General features: G+C 41.7%; 1 non-coding gene across 1 annotated transcript; it reads right to left on the bottom strand.

The window, feature by feature from the left end:
• Positions 1-7,028: 7,028 nt before the first annotated feature.
• Positions 7,029-7,147, bottom strand: LOC142872573 (5S ribosomal RNA). The gene has a single exon (XR_012920830.1). It is a non-coding gene; the product is annotated as a 5S ribosomal RNA (ribosomal RNA).
• Between the last annotated feature and the right edge of the window lie 523 nt (positions 7,148-7,670).

The following is a 7,670-nucleotide window of genomic DNA, read 5'->3' on the forward strand; positions in this document are numbered from 1 at the left end:
TGGCTTCACATGATCCTCCTGCCTTTGCCTTTCAAAGCGTTGAGATTATAGGCGTGATCCACCGTGCCCAGCCTAAAAACATTTACTGAGTGCTTATTAAAGCTGTGGCATAATTTCTACAAAAATAGTTTATTGTTATAAATACTAATTTCAATGACAATTATACTTGTTAATAGCAGCTACCCAGGTGTACATAGGCACTTTGTGTCATTTCATTCTCATAGCAATCCTATTTAGCAGATGAAGAGGCCGAGGCTCTGAAAAGTCATTACCTTGCCCACCCCTGCAACCCTCAGCTTGGAAAGGCCTGAGGCAGGATTGAATTGATTTCTTTGGACCCCAACTTCCGTGTTCTCCTACAAAGTCATATTCCAAAGCAGAGAGATGGGATGAATATCTTCAGTCTACAAAATACTTTGTATGGCTTATCATTAAAGCCACATACATTGCCTGTCTTTGGCTTGCACACAATTATCCAGTCCATGAAAATCCAGTTCCTGAATTGGGTTTACTCATAATTGCCTTCCTTCACTCAGTTCAACTTGACATTTTAAAGTTTTTTCCCCATTTTTCTTTTTCTTTTGCCTAATCCTCTCCAGCTTAAAGCGGTGCAATAATGACCCTTCTGCATCATGTTTACCTGTTGGGGACCTGCTCTATGTGACATTCCCTAGCTACTTAACGCGCTCACTTGAACTCAATCCCTGTTCATCAGTGTCAAGATTCAAAGGGGTAAGCGCCTTCTCATTCCTGCAGTTTACCTTCCACTCCCCAGGTGCTGAGGTTCTTGGGGACAGCTCCTCTCTCTAACTTGAACCATTTTCTCCAAGGTGTTAGTTTGGCAAGCAAATGGCAAAGTCCCATTTGGATCTTTCTTTTCATTGGGTCAGCAATGCATAAGTAACCTGTAACAATGTGGACTTTATAAAACAAAACCTGATCGACCCAAATTAGAAAGGGGAAGGGAGAATCACCACGTTCCATTCTGCAGTTTAGCAGTTTACTTAAGTTCCACGATCTCTTCTGGCCCAGGCATTGGGTCCTCCCTGCGGCGGCTGCTGGCTTGTCATTCAATACAAGTGGCTTCGCCCCAGCTACCCCCCTCCCTTCCTCTTTACCTTTTCCTCTAACAATAATGCTGGCACCTTTTAGTACAATGAGGAAAGAAGGAAAACGCTTTTCAGTACCTAGAGGAAGACAGCGTTATAACCACCAGGGGGAAAATAGAGATGGAGAGAATGGATTTCCACAAACATGCGTCCAAAGCGGATGGGTGGGGCTCAGGGCACCCACTGAGCCCAGTTTGAGAGCCTGTCAGAGAACCGGGTTCTAACCTTGCTACTAGATCTTTTTCTGACGGCCATGGGGGCGGGGTGGGACCCGGGGGTGGTGGGGAGCAGCTGGTTAGTATTTGCACGGCTTCGTGGGGGTGCAAAGCGACCCCCGTGTGCTGTGAAAGATGAGGAAGGAGAAGGGCTCTGAGCTCAGAAGCGATGGGTTGGGGGGATTCCAAATGGGAGGCCTAACTCAGGATTCAGGAACCAGTCCAAACTAAACCAGGCGACGAAACAAAACCGGAGACCCAGGATGCAGAGCCAGCGAGGGAGAGGAAGGACGCGGGGAGCCGCGGGTCGGGAGCCCGGGCGGAGTCGCGCTGCTTCCCACGGGGACCCGCCCCGCCGCGCCCTTGTCCGGGCGACCCGCGAGCCCGGCCGATGAATCCGCGGGGACCACGGCTGGCTGCGGCCTCTCCGCCAGATCCGCCGGGCTCTGCGCTCTCGGTCCCCCTGGAGGCCGCGAGCTGTTCCCTCCCGGTCCCCTCGGGACTCCAAACCGGGCCACTGCCGCCGCGGCCCAGTCGGGGTCACCTCCTGAGACTGCATGGCCCCCCCCCCCCGCCCCAGAACCAAGAGCCAAAGACAGGAGGGCCGAGGCCGCCTGGGAACGGTCCGCCCAGGCGCGCAGGGGCCCGCGGGGAAGGGGCCTGTCCCAGCAGGCTCCCCGAGCAGCGGCGGTAAGGATGGAATTAGGACTCTAGGCCGAGCTCGGTATTTAATGGTGGCTCGCCTGTCTCCTCTATCATAATTATTTTCTCAGGAATCGCAGGCGGCACCACCCGGTCCGCCAGCTCATTAAGCAATACCGCTTTGGCCAGGACCCTCCCCTAGAACAACCTGTGGCTCCTCATGCCGGCACAACGTCAAAGCGGTCTCACCCGGAGGCCCAGCCTTTGAGGCTTGTCTTCCTCAGCCCTCCACCTGCCTGCCGGGGGCTGCGCACGGCTGGGTTTCAGCTCAGTCCCCTGGGCCCAGCAAGTAACGCGACCTACAGCTCAGAGAAGCAGGGACCTCCGTGGCGCCCACTACCCCTGTCGCTGCAAAGCCACCCCTGAACCGTTCTGCAGTTCACGGCATCTTGCTCCGCTCTAAAAACAAAATGCAAATTAACTTGTAAGAGCTCTGGGTTTCGGTTTTATAATTTTTTTCGTTCTTCCCTTCCTCCCGAAGCATCTGCTCTTCTGCAGGTTTGATTCAGAGATGACCTGTATCTAGTCCTTAGGGGGTTCTCTTCCTCAACCCCAAAGTCCTCACCCGGTAGGGGTGCGGCCTCCACCAGACCAGGTAGCTGGTATTCTGTGAGATGATCTCAAGTGAGATAAGCACCAAACTGGAGGCAGCTAACTTCAGGAGTTCCCAGTTTTATAATGCTAAGTCTCAGATAGCTTCGACATGTAAAAACCACAGCCAGGCTCTGTGGGAGTTATTAATTTTCTTAGAGTGACATCATGTGGTGGAGGAAAGACCACCCAGCTTGTCTTTTAAGTACTGAGACATTTTGAAGAGATTCAAGAGGTGGGAAGTAGGAAGAGAGAACTCAAAAGTCGTGAACTGTAGTCAGAAGCATGGGCTCTTAAGAACTGAAATGGGACTTAGGAATTTCTGAGTCTCCCTCCCACCCAGTCCCAGAAGCCCCTGGGAAGGCTTCCCCCAGCTCCCCTGCAACCTGTGCCTGGAACTGGAGGCTCAAGGATATTATCCAACCTTGCCTGCAAAAGCCACGAGCCACCCATTCCCGACTAGAAAGGGAAGCCAGACCACTTGTGACAGGGCTGTCACTACTGGGTCTCAAGAGACAAATCAGAGTTCCGTCACAGACTGAACGCTGGAAAAGTTCAAAAAGATGTTTTTACAAAGGGTTTGTCTGATCTCTAAGGTGCCATGAGCACTGGGTTCCTTAATACTGTCTTCTACTAAAGACCAAAAATAGCATTTTCCAGAGTGCACTCTGTAGGAGTCAGTACGTGTTAGGTGAATAAAAGGGTTCCATAGTCAAACAGATTAAACAAATACTGGACTTTTTTAAAAAACTGAAGTAACAGGGAAACATGAGGTATCCTTACAGTGTAAGAACTGTTCTACATCTTGGCTGTATCAGTGCAAATATTCTGGTTGTGCTATTGTACTATAGTTTTGCAAGATATTACTGTTAGAGGGTTTGGATGAAGGGTAAATAGGATATCTCTGATTATTTTTTATTTATTTTATTATATATACTAGAGTAATATATACTATGTTATTTCTTAAGTGAATCCATAATTATCTCAAAATAAAAAATTTTAAAACATTAAACAATTTACTATAGCATTTCTTAGAGAATCTAATAAGCTATGTAGAATTTTAATTTGTAAAACTGCACTGAATCAGGGCTGGCACGGGTGACCAAGAGAAGACATCGGGGTGTGATTTCCAGAGCCAGGTCAAATATGCATTAAAGCTTCCACTTTGATGGGGGTGAAGAAAAGGGAAGAACATTAAAAAAAGAAAAAGCTTCCACTTTGGCCTCTTGGATATATATAAAACTGAATTTGATTTGTTAGTATTTTAATTAGGGTTTTTGCATTCATATCAAATGTGTAATTTGCCTGTGACTTTCTCTTTTTGTACTATCTTTGTCCTGTCTTGGTACCAAGGTTATATGAGCCTCATAAAAATAGCTGGGTAACTCACCCTCTTTTTTTTTTTTCCCCCTCTCTCTATAATGGTTTACGATATGTCAACAGAAAAAACCCAAACTCTGTAAAATAATTTTAAAAGGTTTATTCTGAGCTGAATATGTGTGACCATGGTCTGGAGAGCCACCCCCAACAATCCTTGAGCAAGTGGCCTTGCCATGGTTGGGTTACTGTTTGGTTTTATACATTTAGGGGAGACAGGAATTACACATGAAGTCATAAATCAATACATGGAAGGTTTACATTGATTTGGCCCCAAAAGGCAGAACATATTGAAATGGGGAATTATAGGTTATAGGTGGGTTTAAAGATTCTTTGATTTGTAATTGGTTAAAGAAATGAAGCTTTGTCTAGAGACTTGGAATATTTTAAGTTAAGATAAGGAAGTCTGTTAATCAGAAACAAGCTTCCAGACTATACCAAGACTCAAGTGATCTGTTAAGTAAATTGATGACCTGCAGGTGTGGTTTAACCTTTGTCGTGCATGGTCTTAGGCTTGTTAATGATTTTGTATCTTATTGTTATGACAAATAACTTCAAAAGGGACAGGCAATAATGAGGCTTGTCTGACCTCCCTTCTCCACATGGCCAGCAACTCAGCTTTAAGGGTTTTTTCTGGGAGGGTCCCGTTGGCCAAGAGGGGGGTCCATTTAGCCGGCTGGAGAGCTTAAGATTTTATTTTAGTTCACAGAATAGGACAAATGTTCATACAAGGTCCAATTGGTAAGACCCTCTATATAGAATCATCTGGCCTGGTGTTTTTTTGGAAGGGATGAGGGAGAATGCTGGAAGAACCTTTTGATAGCTAATTTAATTTCTGTCATGGCTATTGGTTTATTCAGAATTTCTTTGTCTGGAACAGTTTATGGAGTTCTAATTTTTTTTTAAGAAAAGTAAATATTTTATTAAGGTTTTTAATGTTAATGTATAGTTTTTAAAATCCCCACTAAATCTATAGATATAGCCTCCTTTTTAATTCCTACTATTGTTTGTGTGTCCCATATGCCTTTACTCTTATATTGTTTTCTATTTTTTTATTTTAGCCAAAAAATGAGTTTTTGATTGTGTTGATCTCCAATTTCTTTCATACTTCTTTCTGCTATTCTTTTAAATTCCTTTCTTCTTTCTTTTTATTTAATCTTTGCTAACTTCTTTTTTTTTGTTGTTGTTGTTGTTTTTTAGATAGAGTCTCACTTCGTTGCCCAGGCTACAGTGAGTGCCATGGCATCAGCCTAGCTCACAGCAACCTCAAACTCCTGGGCTCAAGCAATCCTCCTGCCTCAGCCTCCTGAGTAGCTGAGACTACAGGCATGCGCCACCATGTCCGGCTAGTTTTTTCTATATATATTAGTTTGCCACTTAATTTGTTTCTACTTATGGTAGAGATGGGGTCTCGCTCTTGCTCAGGTTGGTTTTGAACTCCTGAGCTCAAATGATCCCCCGGCCTCGGCCTCCCAGAGAGCTAGGATTACAGGCATGAGCCACAGCGCCCTGCCATAATCTTTGCTAACTTCTTGAGTGCCTTTCTCATTTGTTTCTTCTTCAAAACTTACATTTTAGCCTACAAAATGTAATTCTAATAACTGTTTTGCTGCATTCCACAAATTTTGATATGTAACAAATTTATAATCATTCTGGTCTTAAATGTTAATGTCCTTGGTGATCTCCTTTTTAATCCACAAGTTATTTAGGCGTGCATTTGAGAGTTTCCTAATGTATGTATATTACATAGTACTTTATTAGTACTTATGTTTATTTGTTTTACTATTTTTATTGTTGAATTCTCACTTCATTTCAATGTGGACAGAGAATTAATGTGGTCTGTGTTAAATTTTGGTTTTTGGGTGTTTTAGATTTTATTATCTATTGTGTGGTGAATTTTGAAAGTGCTTTTGAAAATAATCCATTACATAAAGTTTGTTAATTTTATTTTATCCTTACACTTTTTAAAATTAAGTAACCAGTCAGTATCTTACAGAAGTGTGTTATAATCTTCCAATATACTATAGGTTTGTCTATATTCCTTATGTAATTTTATTTTTGCCTTCTAGATTTCCCAGCTACTTTTTAGGTGCATATAAGTTCATGAGTACTATATGTTCCTTTTACTATTAAGTTCTTTCCTTCTTCGTTCATGTTTTTTCTATAAATTATATTTTGTCTGAAATTGAGATTGCTATTCTAGCTTTTTACGTTTATTATTAGATGATTATTTGCATGGGACAAGTTTTTCCATCTTTTCAGTTTCAATTCATCTTGTTAATTTTATTTGTATCTTCTAGGAGAAGACTTTGTGCTATGGTCTGAATGTTGTCTCTCCAAATTTTGTATGTTGAAACCTAATCACCAATGTGGTGGTATTAGGAGGTGGGCCCTCTGAGAGGTGATTAGGTTTAAGACTGAATTAGTAAAAGCAGCTCCAGAGAGTGGCCTTGCCTTTCTACCATGTGAACACACAGCTGGAAGGCACCATCTGTGAAACCTAAAGTGAGCTCCACCAGAAAGTGAATCTGCTGGTGCCTTGGTGGCAGACTTCCTGGCCTCCAGAATTGTGAAAAATAAATTTCTGTTGTTGATACCTAGTATATGGTTTTATTATAGCAGCCTTAATGGACTAAGATACTATGCCTAGAATTTTTAAAAATTTTAATTATATAGTCTCTTACTTTTTGTAATGAGCTTATTCTATTTTCAAATTTTATAGAATTGATAGGTTTGAAATTATTTCTACCTTCTTAGTTTTGATTTTCTGTTCACCTTCATTTGTCTTTGTTTCTTTGCTTCCCCCTTTTTACAGTCTATTAAATTAGTGAAGCTTTCTATATTTACACCATTTTTGGTTTGGAACCTATTGATTTTGTTTTCATATTTTGACTGTTTACCTTTAATTATGTAACATATATATTATGCTATATACTTTTCTAAATAATCCAAAATGCTCACTAATTTTATTTTTTTTATTATTATTATTATTTTTATTTTATTATTTTATTTTTTATTTATTTATTTTTTTTTAAGCCTACGGCACCCGGTATTCCCAGGCAGTCTCCCATCCAAGTACTAACCAGGCCCGACCCTGCTTAGCTTCCGAGATCAGACGAGATCGGGCGCGTTCAGGGTGGTGTGGCCGTAGACTCACTAATTTTATTTTTGTCCTGAACAACAGCAAAAGAGCCCTTTGTACACTTTAACTATCCACTCACATTTCCTCTTTATTGTTATCTAGAATTTCAGTTTTGTACTTCTTGAAACAAAACAAAAATTGAGATTTTTTTATAGTCAGTAGTTAATGAACATTTGTTTTCATTTCATCAATTTTCATGCTTCCCCCCATTTTTTGTATTCCATATCTTTCCTCTACATTCCTTTTTCTTTTTACTGAGGTATATTCTTTAATAATTATTTTAATGAGGATTGTTGTGTGGCTTTGGCTCTGTGGATTGCATGGCATTTCTGATCAATTTGTGGTCCCTGAAATAATTTGTTTTTAATCCAAACTCTATCTTAACATTTTTCTTTTTTTATAGGCTATCTGTCTTTGATATGGGTTTTGTGCAAGGGAGATGGGTCAGAATGTTAACTTATGGAGTTGTCTTGAAGAGAAATTAGAATTAGTGACTGCTGAGTTTCTGGTCCTCAGAGGGAAGGACCAAAGCAG

Source organism: Microcebus murinus, chromosome 8, assembly GCF_040939455.1.
Source record: "Microcebus murinus isolate Inina chromosome 8, M.murinus_Inina_mat1.0, whole genome shotgun sequence".
NCBI classification, from domain to species: Eukaryota; Metazoa; Chordata; class Mammalia; order Primates; family Cheirogaleidae; genus Microcebus; species Microcebus murinus.